This window comes from Lygodium microphyllum, chromosome 13 (assembly GCF_053477565.2).
Source record: "Lygodium microphyllum isolate KBCC chromosome 13, Lygodium_microphyllum_v1.1.10, whole genome shotgun sequence".
In the NCBI taxonomy this organism is placed as follows: domain Eukaryota; kingdom Viridiplantae; phylum Streptophyta; class Polypodiopsida; order Schizaeales; family Lygodiaceae; genus Lygodium; species Lygodium microphyllum.
In genome coordinates, this window is record NC_141147.1 from 41,829,833 (window position 1) to 41,851,394 (window position 21,562).

The 21,562-nt window shown below is 42.0% G+C and overlaps 2 pseudogenes; both read right to left on the minus strand.

The window, feature by feature from the left end:
• Positions 1 to 864: 864 nt before the first annotated feature.
• On the minus strand, positions 865 to 9,629 carry LOC148026552 (uncharacterized; annotated as a pseudogene).
• LOC148026553 (uncharacterized) lies at positions 9,520 to 17,899 on the minus strand (annotated as a pseudogene).
• Positions 17,900 to 21,562: the final 3,663 nt, after the last annotated feature.

Genomic DNA, 21,562 nt, shown 5'->3' on the forward strand with positions numbered 1-21,562 from the left:
CACTCAGCTTTACAATAATCATGAGAGCTTGGTTTTCAGGGCACCAAATAAAACAATCAGATTCTGGATTTAGTCATATCCAGCCTGTTAAAACTCCAGGACCATTAAGAAGAACATAATATGCATCTGAGGCTTAATAGGCAGATTCAGCTGATGTTAATCAATAATGTCCTCTATAAAGGGTATATAGCTGAGAATGAGTATAAAGCTTAGAGAGCTGATCACTACAGCTTGGCAGTTCACAGGTCTTCCCTGGAAAGCAAAATTTAGACATATATCAAAGCTTTAATCTTCATTGTCTACTTAGCTACAATCATCCATTACATCCAGGATGGCCTCCTGTCTCAGAAAACTCAATAGGATTTACACTGTTTACAAAGAACCGGGTACTACCTCTAGTACCCACAACTTATACATAAAAGAGTGATAGAAGCACTAATCGGCAACTTTGACATATATTGCTTGTGTGATGCACCAATTGTACCAGGAAATCTCTCCATACAAAGGATTTTGATACAATAAATCTCATGTCCAATTTGGTACTAGTTCCTGATGGATATGGAATAGGGGTAAATAAACATACGGTACTAATTCATGATGGACTGAACGTTTAACCAGAGAACTGCAGTCCAGTAGTCCAAGTCTATGACAACAGTCCCGCAGTTGAAGGTGATGATAAGAAAAACTGAAAAGAATGCTTGGCTCCCAACTTCCGATTCACAAGACCAAGGCCTGTCAGGGCTTTCCCATCATTCTTTCTACCCTGATTCTGATGGTAGGCTTTTATCCATCTGAAGCTTATCCATCCTTGTAAAGAAGTTTAGCTGCTCCTAAGCCCACCATATCCTGACCAGTGAACTGGAATAACACCAATGCACCACAGACTCCATAAAATCAGCAGCTTAGAAAGTATCAACCAGAAGTTAGGTACACATCCGCTCTCACACAAGGAGAAGACTAACACTGATGGACATTTATCCAGCACAGTTGTATGAAATGTCACTGCTCGTTTTTATCAATGCCCTAGCCAGTGAGCTAGAGAGTAATATATTTCAGCACTGCACCACGAATTTTCTCCATAAACATCACAGCTTGGGCCTGCCCCTGTGAATTTGCTGCAGCTATGTTTTCATCCAACAGTGCTAGAAGCGAACGATCTACCTCATTCTTCTCTAGCATCTCCAGCAATGTTGCTTTCTTATCGTTTGAGGCCAGAAGTCTTGCGAGCCTCTATTTAGCTCCCAACATATCCTTCGACATCTTGTCGTAAGCTTCCATGCCTTCTTGTAACACTTTACTAAGTGCCTCAAGCTCTATCAACCGATCCTCCTTCTCCTTTGTACGATTCACAGCAAAACGAAGAGAACTGATTTCAGGTCTGAGTTACTTTCTGGGACAATTCGAGCTTCACGGGCAGCTCTGCGGGCTTCTCTCTCTTGTATGAGCTGCTTCTCCCAGGCCTCGCGGGCCGCCTGGTCTTTTTCAAGAGTCTTCTGGAAGGCTCGCCGGGTGATGTCGCCGCCTTGAGGAGGACCGCCAATTCCTTACTGCAAGTCCCGCATCCTGATGAAGACCTTCATAGACTTCTTTCCAATCCCTTTCCAATCCCTTGATGATGGTGATGGACCCCTCCTGTGTGTCTTTCCCCCAGTTCGTCTATGCCATCGACTCCCCCCCGATTCGAACGCGTCCTGCTCAGTCTTTTTCCCCCTCTTTTTGCCATTCAAAAATACTCTTTTTCCCCAATTAGTCTCCTTTTTCCCTTCCTTTTCTCCTCTATCTTTAGTTTTTCTTCCTCTTATTCACATGTTAGAATTAGGCAAGCGTCCTTCCTTTTTACCCCACCACTATGACACAGCATCATCATCCACTTAATCTCGTAATAAGGGCATTAATTTTTGTTTATGTTCCTCTGTTCATCTCCTTGCTTCTAACGTAGTGATTTACCGCAACCTGATCAACCACTATGACAGCCTTTGACAGGTTATATATTATCAATCTCTCATGTGGATTTCAGTGAGAAAGGAGCAATGGTGACACATCATGCATCCAAACAAAATCATGCGCATGCACTAAGGGAATATATACATTGGATGCGGATTATTAAAATGCATCAAATCACACGCAGAAATTAACACAAATGCACAACAAAAATGGAGGTGTATACGGCTCGGATGCACAGCATCACGACATCCACCCCCTCTAAACCTGCGCATCCTCCGGATGTGCCAACTATCCAGGATCATTCAAGTCCACAAACAGATCAAGTCCATCTTCTGATTCTAGTGGACCTGTTTCTCCATCGGCTTCATCATCTATGTTTTCTGCCTCTTCAGCTTGTCTTTCATCTACCTGCTCTTGTTCTGTCAATGCTTCAAGTGCATATTCTTCATCTTCTCTTCTCTTGAAAATCTTGACTCGTTTTCCAGCAATAGGCACCCTCAATAATGCTCCATCTAATTCAGCCAGCTCATAAGTACCATTGTCAAAAACCTTTTTCACTTCATATGGTCCAAACCATCTTTGAACCATTTTTCTCATGCTACTATGCTGATTTTCTAGACTACTGTCGTAGACTAGAACCCAATCCTCTTCTTTTATGGCTCTAGGCCTCAAGCGTTGCCTTAAATCAAACCTGTCCTTATTTCTGAGACGGGCTGCCTTCAAACGATCAATAGCTAGCTGCACATCTTCTGTCCTTCTCTCTAGTTGACGAATCCGAAGGGCTAACAGCTCTTCCCTTGATAAATTCTCATGCCAAGGAAGAACACTCCAAGTGAGAGCACAAATTTCAGTAGGCATGACAGGTTTTTGCCCATACATCAACTCCGCAGGCATGTATCCAGTAGTCACACTATGTGTAGAGCGATCAGCCCACAATGCAAAAGGTAGCAATCTCGGCCAATCTCCAATCCGACCTTTACAAGCTTTTGCCAATGCTTTAACTATAGGCAGATGTCCTCTTTCACTTTTGCCATTTCCCTCTGGATTATAGGCAGTAGTAAGAGCCAATTTAATCCCAAGCCGTGAGAAGAATTCTCTAGCTTCATCAGCATCTAGCTCTCCACGATCAGCTGTAATCTTGCCTATACATCCATACCTGCAAAATATTTCTTCCAACAAGAATTTACATACTGTAGAGGTGGTCTTCGTCCGCAACGGTCTACCTTCAACATAGTTTGTAAGATCCTCCCTAGCCAAGACAAGATATCTCATCTGCCAAAGTCCCACTGGCAAAGTAACCAAGTCTACCACCCACTTGTAATGCATACATAGTGGATAAGTCGGATGTAGCTCATCACGATGTCGCACTAAAGAGTAAAGCTGGCAGTCCCTGCAAGTCTCCACAAAGTGAGAAACATCTTTATACATTCCTTTCCACCAGTATCTTTCTTTGATTTTCTCATAGGTAGCCCACACACCTCTATGTCCAGCCCATGAGCTCTCATGAAACTCTCGCATAATCTGTATTTGCATCGCTTCATCACAAACTACTCTCAAGGGCAATCCTCCTCTCTTTCTTGGATGCTTCCAAAGAAAACCATCTTTCAAGAAATACCCATAAGCCTTCCTTCTGATTTTCTTGAACTCATCATCCGTCCAATCAGCTCTTCGAGTCAATGAACTTAGATACTGTCCAATTTGCAGCCACTCATCAACATAAAGCTCTTCAATAAAAGCTTCAACAGTAGATACATGACAATCATGAGTAAGGACAGAAGTAGCAAACTCTGTCTCATCATCTTCTGCAAGCATTGACTCCTCATCCTCATATCTCGCTCTAGAAAGCATGTCAGCAACTGGATTATCTTTCCCTGCTATGTGTCGAAATTCTGGATTCAATGATTTGATATAGGCAATCCATCGAAGCATCGCTATATCTGGAGTCGAGCAACTAGTAATCATGCCAAGCAAAGGCAAACAATCTGTTTCCACAATAACTGAAGCTCCAATGAAATACCCTTTATCACACTTCAGTGCAGTGACTACTCCCCACAACTCTCTTTTGATCTGTGGATATCTCCTTTGTCGCTCATTAAGAACTTTAGCTCCAAAGCGGATAGCATACCTATTTCCCTCAGCATCATCCTGTCCCACAGCCCATCCTATACCAATAGGGCTAGTATCAACTGTCAACATGATCGGCCGTTCACATTGATAATCCGCCTTGCGTAGAGTAGGAGCTGATTGCAATAGCTTCTTAAGCTTACGCATGGCTTTTGAATGCTTCTCATCCCAATGAAATTTCTGCCCCTTTCGAAGCAGCTGATAGAGAACATCTGCAATATGAGCAAAATGAGGAATCCAAATCATGTAAAATACACAAGCTCCCACAAATCTCCGCACCTCTGAAGTAGTCGAGCAATACTCTGCAATCCTGTTTATGGCATCCACCTTTGCAGGAGAAGGCTTTCTGCCATAATATCCAACCATATGCCCAACTATGATGACTTCATTAACAGCAAAGACAGATTTCAGCCCTGAAAGTGTCAAATTTACCTCCTCTAATCGTGTCAATATTTGCTCACAAGCATTCAAGTGATCAGCCACAAACTGTCTACATCCACGCAAATCAAGACTTTCATTCTTTTCTTCTTCTGCACAACCCTTAATAGGCACATCATCTAGAAATGGCATGGTATACTGCGGAATATAGTCTCGAAGAACTATATGCATAGCATTCATCATATGAGCAACTGAGTTTGTAGCACCTTGAGGCAAGGTACACATTCTCACAAGACCAATAGGTGTCCGCATAGTAGTAATATCCCTGCTTTCCAAGGCAAGCTGAAACTGATCATAACCTGAATACAAGTCACCTAGTGAATAGATGGCTCGTCCTGCAAAAGCCTCAGCAAATTCATCCACAACTGGACCTGTACCCACATTCCTGATTGTCACTTTGTTCACGGGCTGCATATCCTGAATAAATCTCAAAGTACCATTCTTCTTTGGTACAGTAAACCACCTGTTAGAATAGGGTGCAGAAGAGGGTTCCAAAATCCCCATTTTAATCTTCTCATTCAGCAACTCAATCAGCTTTGGCAAGTGTGCTTTAGGCACAGGAATAGGACGTATATTCCATGGTACATGAGGAACAGTGAAGATGACCATAGGTGCAACCAATTCGGGACTAATGCAGCCAATTTCATGTGGAAAGAAAGCAAATGCCTTACCATGACGTCCAAGCATCTCTCTAAAGCATTCTTTTTCCACTGGAAGCAAAAAATCTTCATTTCCAATCTTCAATTCTGCAAGAGTTTCAGCAGTAAACTTATGTCCAATATTTGCAGGATCCCTCAACATAGGCTGCTTCATAGCTTTCTCAATCTGTTCATCACTGTCAGAAGGAAGCGGGCCTGCAACCGGCTTAACCTTCTTATCAACTGTTTTATATTTTGTGTCAACCTTGGCATCATTCAAGCACTCTTTCCTTTGCTGCAATTTCTGCAAATTTTCAGCATCTTTCAACTCTGTTGGCTGAAAAATTTCAGCCTTTAGCTCTATGGACTGCATGGGTGCAACCTGAAACTCTGTATGCAGAAATTTTTCTGCATTCAACTCTGTTGGCTGAATGAATTCAGCCCTCGGCTCAATGGACTGCATAGATGCATCCTGAAACTCTATATGCAGAAATTTTTCTGCATTCAACTCTGTTGGCTGAATGGATTCAGCCCTCTGCAATTCTGTTAGCTGATCAAGATCAGCCATAAATTCAGTTTGCTGAGTTTTCTCAGCCTCTAACTCTGTTTGCAGCATAAAACCAGAAATTTCCTGAAACATATCCAGGGTTTGCACAGGTATGATCTTTGAACCCTTGCATACATCAGTTTTCAGCATTGCACTCATCTCAAACAATGTATCTGCATAAGACATCCCTTCATACAATCCATCCACATGCTCTTCTGCTTGCAAAATACCTGCATTCTTCAACTCTTTCTCCTTACGACCAATGTACTGCCTGGCAGCTCTAGGCAAATCTGAAATTTTCTGATAACTTACCGAACTATCTGAAGTAAACCCAACAAAGTTATTGGAGAAAAACTGGCTGCCAGGAGGCGAGATCTCCTCTTTCCTCCGCTCCGTACCACTGGCGTCTCGCAAGACAGCGGTACCTAATGAAAATCCAACTCCTTCGCAGGTAGTGGTGCCTCACGCAAGGAGTCCCTGTTTCTCGGATGATTTACCCCAACAGTCATAAACTGAACAGCTCGCATACCATCTTTACTGCGTATCCGCGCATAAGCCGATCCGTCATCCATCACTTTTGTTTCCATTCTTGCTTCTGTAATGAAAGGCTGTCCAAGAATAATCGGATAAGAGCATGAATCCTGAACAAAGCAATGATAATCCTCTTCAACATTACCAATAGAAATTCTGATACTCGGACAAGCAGCATACATATCACCAGAAGTATTGTTGGCGGCTCTCATGCGCCAGCCATGCTCTGCATCCATAGGCCACTTGCCACTCTCATAAACACCTCGAGCAATAAGATTAATTTCAGAACCATGATCAACTAAAGCAATCAAGAGAATTTGTTTCTCTCCAATCCTTACCACTGTCTCAGTGGTTGCTCTAGCCCAATGACTTCGTGAAAAATGGCTGCGAGGAATGAGAATAGGGTTCTCTTCATCTTCATACTGCATAGGCTGCACTATTTTCTCCAATTGCGGATTAACAGAAGCATTCTCAACCATCACTGCATCATCATCATGCTCTTTCTCAAGAGCTCCATGCCACAATCCCTGTAAAGCAGGTCCTTCCATCGCATGTCGTTTCCTCCGCAAAAGATCCTGCATCTGATCCTGTATTTCTCTTCTAGCAATCCCAAGAGCCTCTCCAACAGTAAAAGTGACTTCACTATTCAAAATTCTTTCATGAAAAATCTTACTCATATCCGTTTGCATATCAAGATCTGACAAGAGCTTGAATCCTGGCTCTTTTCTTGGTTGTCTCTTTTCCTTCTGCTTATCTTCCATTGGCTGATCGGAACCTGTTTGGGTTGGAGAATTTGACATAGGTGGAGCTGAAATAGGTGGTGAAACAAAGTCACCCCCTCTAGTCTTTTTGGAGGAGCTAGGACCCTCTTCATCTCTTCTTCTCTTTTCTTCAACCATGGCATCTAAACCCTGCGTTTTAGCAATATAAGCAAAAATAGAATACCTGTCAACAGGAGAATCCCATCCTGTTTCTCCTCGGATGCTAGAGCCCACACAAGTCATAGTAGAAGTTTGAACTTTTCCTCTTTTCGCTATCTCCAAGGCAGAAGACCATAAAGCAGAGTCTCCATCAGATTTTTGCTCAAGCTGGACTCCAAAAGCTGAAGCATCTCCTCTAACACTCACATAAGCTGATCGCGCAGCCATATCATCAACAAGCTTCTTCATACCTCCTTTACCGAAGTTCGTGTCAAGAGGAGCGCCAGTCTCTGTCAGCCATATCTTTCCATCTTGTCCCCAGAACACTATATTCTTCTTACGTGCTTCCTGAAAAGCATCACAATCTCTGCAGTGTTGGTGCTCTGTACTATCACACCAAATACATCGTCGCCCTTTTCTTTGACCAGCTGGAAAAGCAGTCACTGGAGCAGGTGCTACAGCAGGTACTGACATAAGTTGCTCCTTTAACTTACCAACTTCAGCTTTGACTGCTTCAATCGTCAAATCCGCCAAGCCTTTAATAACATCATCTACAGATAAGGGCACTGGAGCAGCAGGAACTGGTGGATTTACAACAGGAGGAGTAAGCTTAGGCAAAGAAGCAGCAGGGGTAGAAGAAGAAGTCTCCAAGGATTTTTCAGGAACTAATCCGGTATTTCGATGCAATCTGACTCTCCTGCGCTGCTTCTTGACAAGGGCATTCACAGCATCAATGACATGTCTCCACTCAGTCTTTAAACCTGAATCAGTAGCTTGATCTTCCAAAAGATCATCCAACTTTTCCTGCAAATCAGCATCTGCAGCTTGCAAAAATAACTCCACTTTCTGCATCTCCAAGGCTTGTTGTTCAGTTCCATCCAACTGATCATAACGGCTTTCAAACTCTCGCAGAAGAGCGGTAACAGAAAGTCCCTTATTAGGCATAGAAACCCATGCTAAAAAATTCCTGCGATTCATAAGACCTGTATCCTCCAAGAAATATTCATCTTTTAATGCCTTTTTAAATTCAGCCCAACCTGCATGTGCCTCTTGAATTTCTGCAATTCGACCTTCAAGAGCACGCACCACGATCCGCAAGAAGTAGCGGCTCCAAACATCTTGAGAAACACAAAAAAACTTCATCTTTTCTTCATACAAATGCAGGTAAGTTGACACTTGCTGGCCATTAAACTGCTTCATCTCCTGTTGGACAGCTTTCAAGGCATCCATAGCATCACTGTCTCGTTTTGCATGAACTTGCTGCTGCATATACATGGTAAATGACTGAAACAGGTTCTTCATGACATTATCATCTATCATCTCTTCTTGCGAGTCTCCCATCTTGCTGATGACGCAACACTTTCACGTCGGGTTCACCAGAAATGTCAAAGAGTTCGTGCGAGGGCTGCAGAACACGGGGTTCAAGGAACAGCAAGGAAAGAGGCTAACAGGAAGATCTCAATATTTGATCCCAAAGTTCACTTTATAACAAGAGAAGAGTCAAAATAAATGTCACTCAGCTTTACAATAATCATGAGAGCTTGGTTTTCAGGGCACCAAATAAAACAATCAGATTCTGGATTTAGTCATATCCAGCCTGTTAAAACTCCAGGACCATTAAGAAGAACATAATATGCATCTGAGGCTTAATAGGCAGATTCAGCTGATGTTAATCAATAATGTCCTCTATAAAGGGTATATAGCTGAGAATGAGTATAAAGCTTAGAGAGCTGATCACTACAGCTTGGCAGTTCACAGGTCTTCCCTGGAAAGCAAAATTTAGACATATATCAAAGCTTTAATCTTCATTGTCTACTTAGCTACAATCATCCATTACATCCAGGATGGCCTCCTGTCTCAGAAAACTCAATAGGATTTACACTGTTTACAAAGAACCGGGTACTACCTCTAGTACCCACAACTTATACATAAAAGAGTGATAGAAGCACTAATCGGCAACTTTGACATATATTGCTTGTGTGATGCACCAATTGTACCAGGAAATCTCTCCATACAAAGGATTTTGATACAATAAATCTCATGTCCAATTTGGTACTAGTTCCTGATGGATATGGAATAGGGGTAAATAAACATACGGTACTAATTCATGATGGACTGAACGTTTAACCAGAGAACTGCAGTCCAGTAGTCCAAGTCTATGACAACAGTCCCGCAGTTGAAGGTGATGATAAGAAAAACTGAAAAGAATGCTTGGCTCCCAACTTCCGATTCACAAGACCAAGGCCTGTCAGGGCTTTCCCATCATTCTTTCTACCCTGATTCTGATGGTAGGCTTTTATCCATCTGAAGCTTATCCATCCTTGTAAAGAAGTTTAGCTGCTCCTAAGCCCACCATATCCTGACCAGTGAACTGGAATAACACCAATGCACCACAGACTCCATAAAATCAGCAGCTTAGAAAGTATCAACCAGAAGTTAGGTACACATCCGCTCTCACACAAGGAGAAGACTAACACTGATGGACATTTATCCAGCACAGTTGTATGAAATGTCACTGCTCGTTTTTATCAATGCCCTAGCCAGTGAGCTAGAGAGTAATATATTTCAGCACTGCACCACGAATTTTCTCCATAAACATCACAGCTTGGGCCTGCCCCTGTGAATTTGCTGCAGCTATGTTTTCATCCAACAGTGCTAGAAGCGAACGATCTACCTCATTCTTCTCTAGCATCTCCAGCAATGTTGCTTTCTTATCGTTTGAGGCCAGAAGTCTTGCGAGCCTCTATTTAGCTCCCAACATATCCTTCGACATCTTGTCGTAAGCTTCCATGCCTTCTTGTAACACTTTACTAAGTGCCTCAAGCTCTATCAACCGATCCTCCTTCTCCTTTGTACGATTCACAGCAAAACGAAGAGAACTGATTTCAGGTCTGAGTTACTTTCTGGGACAATTCGAGCTTCACGGGCAGCTCTGCGGGCTTCTCTCTCTTGTATGAGCTGCTTCTCCCAGGCCTCGCGGGCCGCCTGGTCTTTTTCAAGAGTCTTCTGGAAGGCTCGCCGGGTGATGTCGCCGCCTTGAGGAGGACCGCCAATTCCTTACTGCAAGTCCCGCATCCTGATGAAGACCTTCATAGACTTCTTTCCAATCCCTTTCCAATCCCTTGATGATGGTGATGGACCCCTCCTGTGTGTCTTTCCCCCAGTTCGTCTATGCCATCGACTCCCCCCCGATTCGAACGCGTCCTGCTCAGTCTTTTTCCCCCTCTTTTTGCCATTCAAAAATACTCTTTTTCCCCAATTAGTCTCCTTTTTCCCTTCCTTTTCTCCTCTATCTTTAGTTTTTCTTCCTCTTATTCACATGTTAGAATTAGGCAAGCGTCCTTCCTTTTTACCCCACCACTATGACACAGCATCATCATCCACTTAATCTCGTAATAAGGGCATTAATTTTTGTTTATGTTCCTCTGTTCATCTCCTTGCTTCTAACGTAGTGATTTACCGCAACCTGATCAACCACTATGACAGCCTTTGACAGGTTATATATTATCAATCTCTCATGTGGATTTCAGTGAGAAAGGAGCAATGGTGACACATCATGCATCCAAACAAAATCATGCGCATGCACTAAGGGAATATATACATTGGATGCGGATTATTAAAATGCATCAAATCACACGCAGAAATTAACACAAATGCACAACAAAAATGGAGGTGTATACGGCTCGGATGCACAGCATCACGACAGCGGAAGCTCTACTGAAATCAAGCACCAAGAGGAGAGCCCTACACATATTGTGTAGGCGAGAAGGAGACTCAAGAAGGATCAAAAGGTGCCAACTTCTAAGTTGTGCAAGTGTTAGCCGGTTGTATACCGTGCAAGAAACCGTGATCTTTTTTCCAAGATCTACAAGTAACAACTGGCTTATATGTAACGGAGGAGCTTGCTCCTTGTTAATAATATAACTCTACAAGGGGGGGACTGGCCCATCTTCTAGTCCCTAATGTATTGCCAATTTCTCTACCTCTCTCTCTCACTACATCTTTCTTTTCTCTCATCTATTCTCCCCCTGTGCCAGCATAATATTCGCTATATATATATTAAGTATATAAGAAAGTCGAGCATGTATCTCGGATCTTATAACAGTGGCATCAGAGCAGGTCTCTTTGCTTTTCTCAAAGTAAAGGCAATACTTGCAAGAAGAGGGTAAAGATGGCAACTGATGAAGTGCCTACAAGTGAGCAATTACAGGCTCAATTGATAGAGTATCGTAGCTTGTTGGAAATTCCCGAAGTAGATCAATTGATTGACAGCTTAAGGGAAAGGGAAGAAGCTACTTATGAAGGACCGAATCCTCCAAAAGATGGTGATACTAGAAGAAACACAATTGCACCAATTGATGGTGAAGGTGCAAAGCATCTAATTGTTGAGAAGCTTCCTAGAAGAAAGAAGGACTCTCGGGTCAAGAAGAGTAAAAAGACCTCACCTGGAGTGAGGCGGATAAGGAGAGAGTCATCTCCCTCAGCAACCAACTACTCCCATGATTACTCAAGTTCCTCCTCCTCATCATCATCTTCTAGTTTCTACTCTCTTGGTTCTAAGTCTCGTGCAATCCACAAATGGACAAAGAGGGACCGTAAGAGGAGCAAGCTTAAGAAGACTAAGACTTTCAAGTCTGAGGATAAGGACATAAAGTTTGACTCTTACTCTAGTAAAGAGAGATCCTGCTAAGGCATTAGCCTTTGTCAGGCAATTTGAAGTTTCTTTTTTTAATGGTAATTTCTCAAAAAAGTCCAAGCTAAGACATGTAGGCATGCACTTGAAAGACACCGCTAGCACTTGGTGATTGACTCTCATTTTGGAGGGAAGGAAACTTACGACTTGGAAAAAGTTCAAGAAAAAGTTTTATGCTCAGTTCTTACCTCCTGATTTCGAGAATGATGTCAAGAAGGAGTGGATAAGTTTTGGTCTACTCTTCTCAAGGTTACTCCTTTCATGGAGATCAACGATGAAGAGAATAAAAGGAAGTTTGAAGTTGGCCTACTCCCTCATTTACACAGAACCATGAAGCTGTATCCACATGAAACCTTATCTCGCATGATGGATTCTGCCATCATAGCTAAAAGGTTGCATACACTTGGTACATCTCGAAAGTTGGAGATGAGTTCCTATAGAGCTAAACAAGAGCAGCTCTATGATAAACCAAGAGACAGGACTAATCGAAGAAGACCTACCTTTATCCATGACCAATATTCAAAGCCAGAGGGTAACAAGAAGAAGTGCAAGTATCTCTCACCCTCTGAGATACAAAAGTACAAAGAGGAAGGAAGGTGCTTTCTTTGTGGTGAGTTAGGGCATATGAAGCCTGATTGTCCTCGCAAAAGGAAGGAAGCAAATGTGGTTAAAGATCCTCCTCCGCCATCCTCAAATTCTGTTCCAGATGTGCAAGCTAACACTCATTCAAATGAGAAGAAAAGACAACTCTTAAAGGGTTGGGGGACACTCAACAATCAATGAGTTTTGATACTCTTTGATCCAGGGTCCACAGATAATTTTACGTCAGCAGATACTGTTGAAAGGCTACAAATTCCACTGAATTGATTGGGAACACCAATTGGATCAGGTTCAGTATTTGAAGGACCTACAACCAATTCTACTCCTATTCAAGAGAAGTTGAATCTTAGAATTCGGGATTACCGGGACCAATAATCTTTTCTACTTGCACCTATAGGTAACTGTGATGTTATCTTAGGCATGCCTTGGCATTATAAGATTAGACCTCTTCCTGATTTTGTCAAGAAGACCCTTGTATTTCAATTCAAGGGTCGAAACATAGTATGCATTGCTGATGCTAGAGATTGGCATGTGCCAATGGTTAGTTATGTTAGCATTTCTAAAGAAATGAAGAAAGCTATTTCTACATACATGATTTTTGTGAGAGAGTCAAAAGAAACTAATGATTCAAGGGCACTCGATGCCTCTAATGAACACATGATACCAACTAATGCTTCTAAGTCTCAGACTTTAAAAGAACCCCTCTCTTTAATTGATCAAGCTAGACATGATTTTGTTAAAAAATATGAAGATTGTTTTAGTGATTCACTCCCAGGAGAGTTACCTCCTAAGTGCTCGGAAGATTACACAATTGATCTTATCCCAGGCAGTTCACTACCTAGCTCTTCTCCATACTGCTCTCCAGTCTTACTTGTTCAAAAGAAAGATGGTTCTTTCCGTATATGCATAGACTACAGATCTTTGAACAAGATCACAATCAAGAATCGTTTTCCTATCCAAAGGATAGATGATATATTGGATAAGTTGCAAGGGGCTAGTATCTTTAGTCGCATTGATCTCAAGAGCGGCTAACACCAGAAACGAATAGCACCTGGAGATATTCATAAGACAGCTTTTCCTACGACATTTGGACTATACGAGGTCTTAGTCATGCCATTTGGTTTGACTAATGCACCCGCCACATTCAATCGAATGATGGAGAGAATTTTGAGACCTCACTCAAAGTTCACAAGTGTCTTCTTTGATGACATTCTAATATTTTCACGGTCTGAAGAAGAGCATAGAAAACATATATCTATTGTTTTTCAAGAGCTTTGCAAGCATAGACTACAGGTCAATGCTAAGAAGATTGAATTTTTTTCTTTCGGAAATTCATTACTTAGGCCATATTGTTTCTCACAATTTGGTGAGAATGGATCCTGAGAAGATTCCGAGCCATTGTTGAATGGCCTACACCTACTTCTGTACATGAAGTTAGAAGTTTCTTGGGCCTATGTTCATACTATAGGAGGTTCATATGAGGTTTTGTGTATGTTGCATCTCCTCTACATGACCTTACTAAGAAGTGAATGCCTTTTTGCTAGGGATCAAGGCAACTACAAACCTTTGAAAGAATTAAGTTTCTTGTGACTCAAGAACCAGTTCTCATAGTTCCGAATCTTCAAAAACCTTTTGAAGTTCACTGCGATGCTTCTAGGGATTGGATTGGAGCTGTGCTTAACCAAGAGCATCATGCAGTAGCATTTGAGAGCCGATGCCTCAAGGACCATGAGCTACATGCTGCAGTATATGAGAAAGAGCTTATGGCAGTGATACATGCTCTTCAAGTATGGAAACACTATTTACTTGGTCCAGATTTTGTTATTAAAACAGATCACCAAAGTCTAAGATACTTCCTCACTCAAAAGAAGCTCTCAGAGAAACAAATGCGTGGGCAAATTTCTTATCTATGTTTCATTTTCAAATCCTTCACACATCTGGAACTAAGAATGTGGTAGCAGATATTCTATCGCGGTGACCTCGAGTGAATGCAATCACAATTGTTTACCATAATGAGTTCATGGATTTACTTAAAATGTATGAAATTGATTCTCAACCATATGGGATCAGCTTAACTCAGGTCAGTCGATTACACCTTACTCAATTCGAGATGGTTATTTGTATCATCATCAAGCAATTTGTGTGTAGCATTACCATTGCCACACAAGGTAATGGATGAAGCACATGCATCTCCATATGCTGGACATAGGGGTATTCTACCCACTACTCAAGCATTGGAAAGATATTTCTTTGGCCTACTCTTAGAGCTGACATTGAAAGATATGTCCGCGAGTGCAAGATATGCCAAAAAGTAAAGTATGACAGACATAAACCACCTGATCTACTGAAGCCATTATCTATTCCCAATGAGCCTTGGAAAAGTATAGCCATGGATTTTATCATGGAGCTTCCTCGCACACAAGCAGGCAATGATGTAATCTAGACTATCATTGATAGATTCAGCAAGCAAGCTCACTTTATACCTGTGCGAAAGAAAATCAAAGCCAATCATATGGCTCAGCTATTCATTGCTCATATTTTCAAGCATCATGGCATGTCTAAGTCCATTATAAGTGATGGAGATCCCCGCATGACCAGCCTCTTTTGGCAAGCTCTCTTCGAGAACCTTGGGACAAAGTTAAAATTTTCATCCTCTTATCATCCTCAAACAGATGGGTAGAGTGAAAGTGCTAATTCTATTGTTTTGGACCTTTTGAAATCCTATGTCTCTGATAATAAAAAAGAATGGAAAAAGTATTTGCATTTAGTAGAGTTTGCATACAATAATATGGTGCACTCTAGTACTGGTAAGGCACCCTTTGAGATCATCTATGGTAAGTCTCATTTACCTGTCAGAGGGAGAACTAGGGAGAGAAGAAGAGGAGAGAGAAAGACTGAAGAGGAGAGAGAAAGACTGCAGAAAGAGAGAGAAATAGAGTGACGAGGAGAGAGAAAGACTAGAATTGGAGAGAGAAAGACATGAAAGACGAAGAAGCCATGGAAGTTTGGAGCAAGAAGGGAGAGAAAGATTGTAAATGTATTGATTTGTCAAAAAGATGTGGAAAATTACAACTTATCTCCTTATATACCAATGTCAGTGTGACATGGCATATTATCAACATTTTAACTATTTCCAACTTCTTACAATCCATCCCTTCCCAAAAGTTTTTGTTCTCAAAAACAAACCTAGAAACAAGCTAAAAAGGAGATGGATAGAACAGAGTACTACTCTGTACAGCATTACAAGGGATAAAAGAAAAGATTACCTAATACTCAATAGTAGTACTAATCTATACAGGAGGTCAAAATCAGCCTGTAGCCTCCCGGATCAAAAGGAAAAGTTGTATCTTTGCCATGCATAGGATCAACTTTCATAAGATCGAAATCAAATACTCCTGGAAACACGATCATCATGATAGTACTCACTAATAAAGTCTCCATTGCATGATGGCCTTCCAAGTCCACATGCTGTCCATAATCTGCCTTCTTGAACTGAACTTCTTGTTGTTGAACTTCTTGTTGTGGACTCATACCAGAAGGGTCTTCAACAAGATGTTCTTCATCATCTTCAACAAGATGTTCTTCATCATTTACATCATAATATTCAAATAGCAAGATTATTTTGGCAGACCTTGCACTACATGTGGCTTGGTGGTTACAAGATAGTGGCTTAGCACAACGATAGCATAAGCCCGCAGCATGCAGTTCCCGTATTGTATCACTAGTAAGGTGTCTAACACGTTTAGCTTTAGATAGCAATTTACACACCTGTTCATCACCATTGGTCAGCTCTATGATAGTTTTGACATGCTGCTCATAGTCATTCTGCTGTTCATGTATAACAGATGGCTGTCCATGCTCATCATGTACTACAGATGGCTGTCCATGCTCATCATGTACAACAGATGGCTGTCCATACTCATCATGTACAACAGATGGCTGTCCATACTCATAACCATATTGCTCATGCTGTTCATACTGCATATGGTGATAATAGTCCTGCTGCACATCAGAGGAACAGTTAGGTTGAGCATATACATTTGCTTCTACTGATATTTGCTGCTCATATACATAAGCATGTTGCCTTTGATCATTGATCCCACTGTATTGGTCATAATCACTTGCTTGCTGTTGATCAAAGCTAGAAGTGTACTGATAAGCATAACCATTTCTGTTACATCCATAAGAGCTATTTTGCTGAAGAGATGGATGCTCATAAGCATAAGCATGTTGACCATAATAACCATTTTGCTGCCAAGGTTCAATGGAATGATACTCTGCATTATGATATGGTACATCATATTTATAAGCATTAACATGCTGTCCAGATGTACTTGCATACTGCTCATATTCATTTGCATATTGTTGCTGTTCATATTGTGGATCATAGTGTGTACCATCAGCATATAAATGCTAGCCATGAGCATAATCATTTGATTCAGGTCCTGCTGTTTTTCCCATAAGAGCAATACACTGTTGAATCGAAACTACAAGTTTGTCAATATTAGCTTTTGTTTGAAGCTGATCTTGTACAAGTTTGTCCATTTTAGCCTGTGTTTGAAGCCAACCTTGTCCAAGTTTGTCCATTTTAGCATGTATTTGAAGCCAACGTTGTTCACTAGAGCTGGAGCTATTGTTCTTAGTTGCTGCCATTGCAGTCAAGTTGAAGAAATATGCTGTTCCTTGAAAAATAGAAGTCCAAATAAGGTGTATGATAGCTTGACTCGAAGGTTAGGATGTCTAGTATCAAGTAGAAATCCTGGTTTGAATTTAGGAGTAGCAATACCCCTCTCTGTTTAAGAATTTCCAGAACTGTCCACAGTGAACTGTTAGTGAACTGCCGGTACCAAATAGGCTCTAGCTCGAGAAATATGTGTCCAAATGAGACGTTTGATGGCTCTACTCGAAGCTTATGATGTCTAGTATCAGTTCCAGTTGTTCCTTTGTCATTAGAATGATGCTACTAATTTCTGTAACAACTTTTCCAAATCTGTCCCTGTTAGGACTGCACCCTGTTTTGGCCCTCAGCACATAGTTCTCTGTGCTTCCCAACTATCTCAAGGGTCATACATTCTCATCTCCATAACTGTGAAAGCTGGATTAAGTTTTTGGAAAGCAGGTCAGAGGAGTCTGTGAGCCAGCTTCAGAAATTTTTGTTGTCAAGTATCAATGAACAAGGGCCTTTAGCTGTCAAGCTCCATGACATGACAGAACAAGCATTTTCAGAAATTGCAAGTCAAGAAAGAAGTGACTCAAGTCTTTTGGGCTCTCTGAGGCTGATTACTTTGTTTGCATCGCTCTGGTAGAGTTCCTCCTGATTTTGATTGCCTTTCCAGCTATCGGCAATGGTGCAACAAGCTTTGGAATGCTATAAGGTTCGCCATAATCAATCTTGGAAAAGGATTTCACCCCTCCAGTAGTTTGGACATGCGAACAGTTCCTTTAAGCTTTTGCATCCTTTCATGCTGAGTTAGACACCATGAGGAAGGAACTGGAAGAACTGAGAGAAAGAGAGGCCAATGCGAATGCAACAGTTGTATCTTTGACCAGTGAGCTTGCAAAAACCAAAGCTGAACTGTGTGCTGCTTTTGTAGCGGAGACTAAAGCCAATGAGGCGATACTGGGGCTATCACAAACTTTGCATCATTGTCCTACTGATGTTCTTACTATCTCTAAGTCAGGAGACAAGGTCACTGCAGATAATCTGTCTGAATTGTTAATCAAGTGTGGAGCTCCGAGCTATGGCAGAATCGCAGTTAGGCAGGATGATCAGGTAAGGCGTGCCCTAAAATGCCAAATATGTGGACCTCGTCAATAAGCCCGACTGGTTTGTTGAAATCAACCCCAGAGCCTGCTCTTAAAACTCGTGAGAAGAAACACAAAATCCTGCACGCCTCTCAGTAGCTGCAATATCCAGGGCTTCGAATGCAACTTTAGCGTCCTTGGCGCTTTTTCTGAAGCTTCAGAGGAAGAAACCTCTGAGAAATTTAGAGGTAGAAATGGTTACAGACATAGAGAGGTTGAGGAGAAGAATGTGAAGGCAGTCTCTTCTAAAGATTCGGAGGAAGAAAACTCTGACAAATTGAAGATGGACTCCGCTGAGGATTGGGAGAAATAGATCATCTCTTCTGATAAATTGGATGAGAAGGTGAACTCTTCTGATGATGACTTGATAGAGACAAAAGAGGAGAATCGAAGACCGTTATTGCAGATGGATCTGATTGATTTGTCATTTGTGATTCTGAACGGGGCGCGGTTATGTCTTCCAAAGTAGAAAGCACAGAGGGTATAATCCTGAACAACAGAAGATCTATCTTGCCAGGCATGACCAGTTTCAAATCCCGAGTCCTCAAGAATTACAAGACTTGCAAGCTGGCAACGAGAAGCTTCAGAAAGAACTCGAGGCTCTGAGCTTGCCGTAAGCTTCAGAAGTTTTCAGGCTTGCTTCTATCCACTCTACAAGCGAATCGTAGGAGACTATATGAGCTTCACAAGGAATTTGAAGTGCTTGAGAAGCTCCTGACTGCATCTGGTATTACCATATCACTTGATAACCTTGGGAAAATCAAGAAAGAAGCAGTACCAAATGGTTCAGCTGTTGTCAAAAACCAGCATCTTCTTCTGTGCACACTCCTTGTGTGCAACTCCTTAGCTATGGAAGCCCTTCCAATATTTCTGGATTCTCTGGTTTCCGCGTGGGCTGCAGTAATAATATCGGTGACATTGATTCTCATGTTTGGAGAGATCCTCCCTCAAGCTGTCTGCACTAGATATGGGCTAGCAATTGGTGCGACTATGACACCTATTGTCCGTATCCTTGTTGTTGTATGCTTTCCTATCACATACAACATGATGAAACCACTATAATTGCTCGGGCACTGGAATTAACTAAAAAGAATGCTGGTCATGCAATGACTCCTTTGTCCTCAGTTTTCACTGTGTACGTTGGACAGCCCAAGAATATTATAGGTGTGATTCTTGTAAAGAATCTGCTTGCTGCTGAACCTTCTGATGGGCTCACTGTTAGAGATCTTGCTATACGAAAAGTTCCAAGGACTTCCGATAAAATGCCTCTGTATGACATTTTGAACGAGTTTCAGAAGGGACAGAGTCACATGGTTGTGGTAGTCAGATACAGCAAAGAAAAAAGAAGAAGCAGAAACATGTCAAGGCAGAGTCAGAAAAGTTGGATTTGCTTGGTGGAGCTTCTTCAGTAGCTTGCCCAGGTGAAGTTAACTGCAGAGTCCAGGTTGGAGCCTGTATCTGATGTTAATGGCACCAATCTCAGCGACTCTGTTGTTTCCAACTTAAGGCAGCAATTTGATCTGCTGGCTGGTGAAGAACCTGATGAATCAGACTCTTGCTGGTCACCAGTATCCCCAGTGGCTGCATTTTCTTCAGAGGACGCGGAAGCTTACTACGAGTCCGAAAGTGCTTGTGACTTGCACCTGGTAGATGGTACTATGTCACAGGTCCTTGAGGCCGATCTTCTTGCAGAGAACCTTTCAAAACCTCGTGTCCTTTGCTGCCGCCCCAGGAAGTCGGCCTTTGTGGTGCGAGCCGTTGCTAGCGATTTTACCAAGGTGAACTCCGTTGCCAACCATACCAAGGTAGATAAGCCAGGATCGAAGCTGTTCTTCGAGAGCAAGCCGTCGGAAAGCAGTAATGGTGCACTTCTGTCAAACGATAAATGGGGAGATCATCTAGATGCCGCCATTTCGGCCATGGATGTGGTTTTGCAGGGACAGCAGACACGGCACAAGGAAGATGTCAAGGAGAAAGTCATTCCTGATGAAGGCATACAAGAAGAAGCAAGAGATACGCTGCTCGGCTTTAATGGCTGCTACCGATCCTGAAGAGAGAGACCCTGGAACGAGGAGCTCAGAGAAGAGATGAGCACAGAGCTGAACCTATCTCCCGACCGCAAGAACCCTTAACGATCAAACTTCGCCAGCTTCTCGGACCAGAAATGCAAGGAGTGATAGGTCAGCTGGTAAAGTGAGGAGGAGGAGGGCTGCTTCTGCTGAGCAGAGGAGATTAGAACAGCAGCATTGGAGTCATCTCATGCATGACAGTGAGGAGGAGATACTGGTTATCCCTAGGCCTTGATGTTGCGCTTGCAATCTCTCTTTGGAGAAAGCCTTACTACGATGGAAGCAAAAACGTAAAGGTCTGCGTGGCCTCTCGGGAATAAGATGAACCGTCATTAACACATGATTAAAAGGAAAGGAATGTATCCACTAAAAATTCTGATTCATCGTGTCTTGAAGCAGAGATGTTGTGTAAACTCCCAAGAAAGCTGCCATTAATGCTCCTGCATGCAGTCCTTGTGGTCTGGAGGTGTAAACTCCCAAGAAAGCTGCCATTAATGCTTTTGCATGCAGTCCTTGTGGTCCAGAGATGCTTTGGAAACTCCCCTACTGCTCCCGTACTTGTGTTTCTGTGACTCAAAATTCCATGTAATTAGAAAGTTGTAACTAGGTAAAAATGAGGGACTAACTGGGACCAAGAACCAAGGCTCTGATACCACTTGTTAGAGAGAGAACTAGGGAGAGAAGAAGAGGAGAGAGAAAGACTGCAGAGGAGAGAGAAAGACTGCAGGAAGAGAGAGAAATAGAGTGACGAGGAGAGAGAAAGACTAGAATTGGAGAGAGAAAGACAGGAAAGATGAAGAAGCCATGGAAGCTTGGAGCAAGAAGGGAGAGAAAGATTGTAAATGTATTGATTTGTCAAAAAGATGTGGAAAATTACAACTTATCTCCTTATATACCAATGTCAGTGTGACATGGCATATTATCAACATTTTAACTATTTCCAACTTCTTACATTACCACCCATTCTTCTTACGAAGGATAAGATCTTTGCAGAGCAGATGAGTTTGTTAGAGACATTGATACAACTTTCACTCAAGTAAAAGTTGCTATCCAAAGGACACAAGAGAAGCAAAAACGTGAAGCAGATAAGCATCGTCGTAAGTTAGATCTCAAGTTGAGACAGTATGTTCTTAAGTTTGAGAAGGCTCGCTTGAAGAAGTAGAAAGGTCAAAAGGGTAAAGTGGTTAAGCTTTCTAATCGCTATTATGGCCCTTTCAAGATCACAAATAAGATAAACAATATGACTTTTTGTT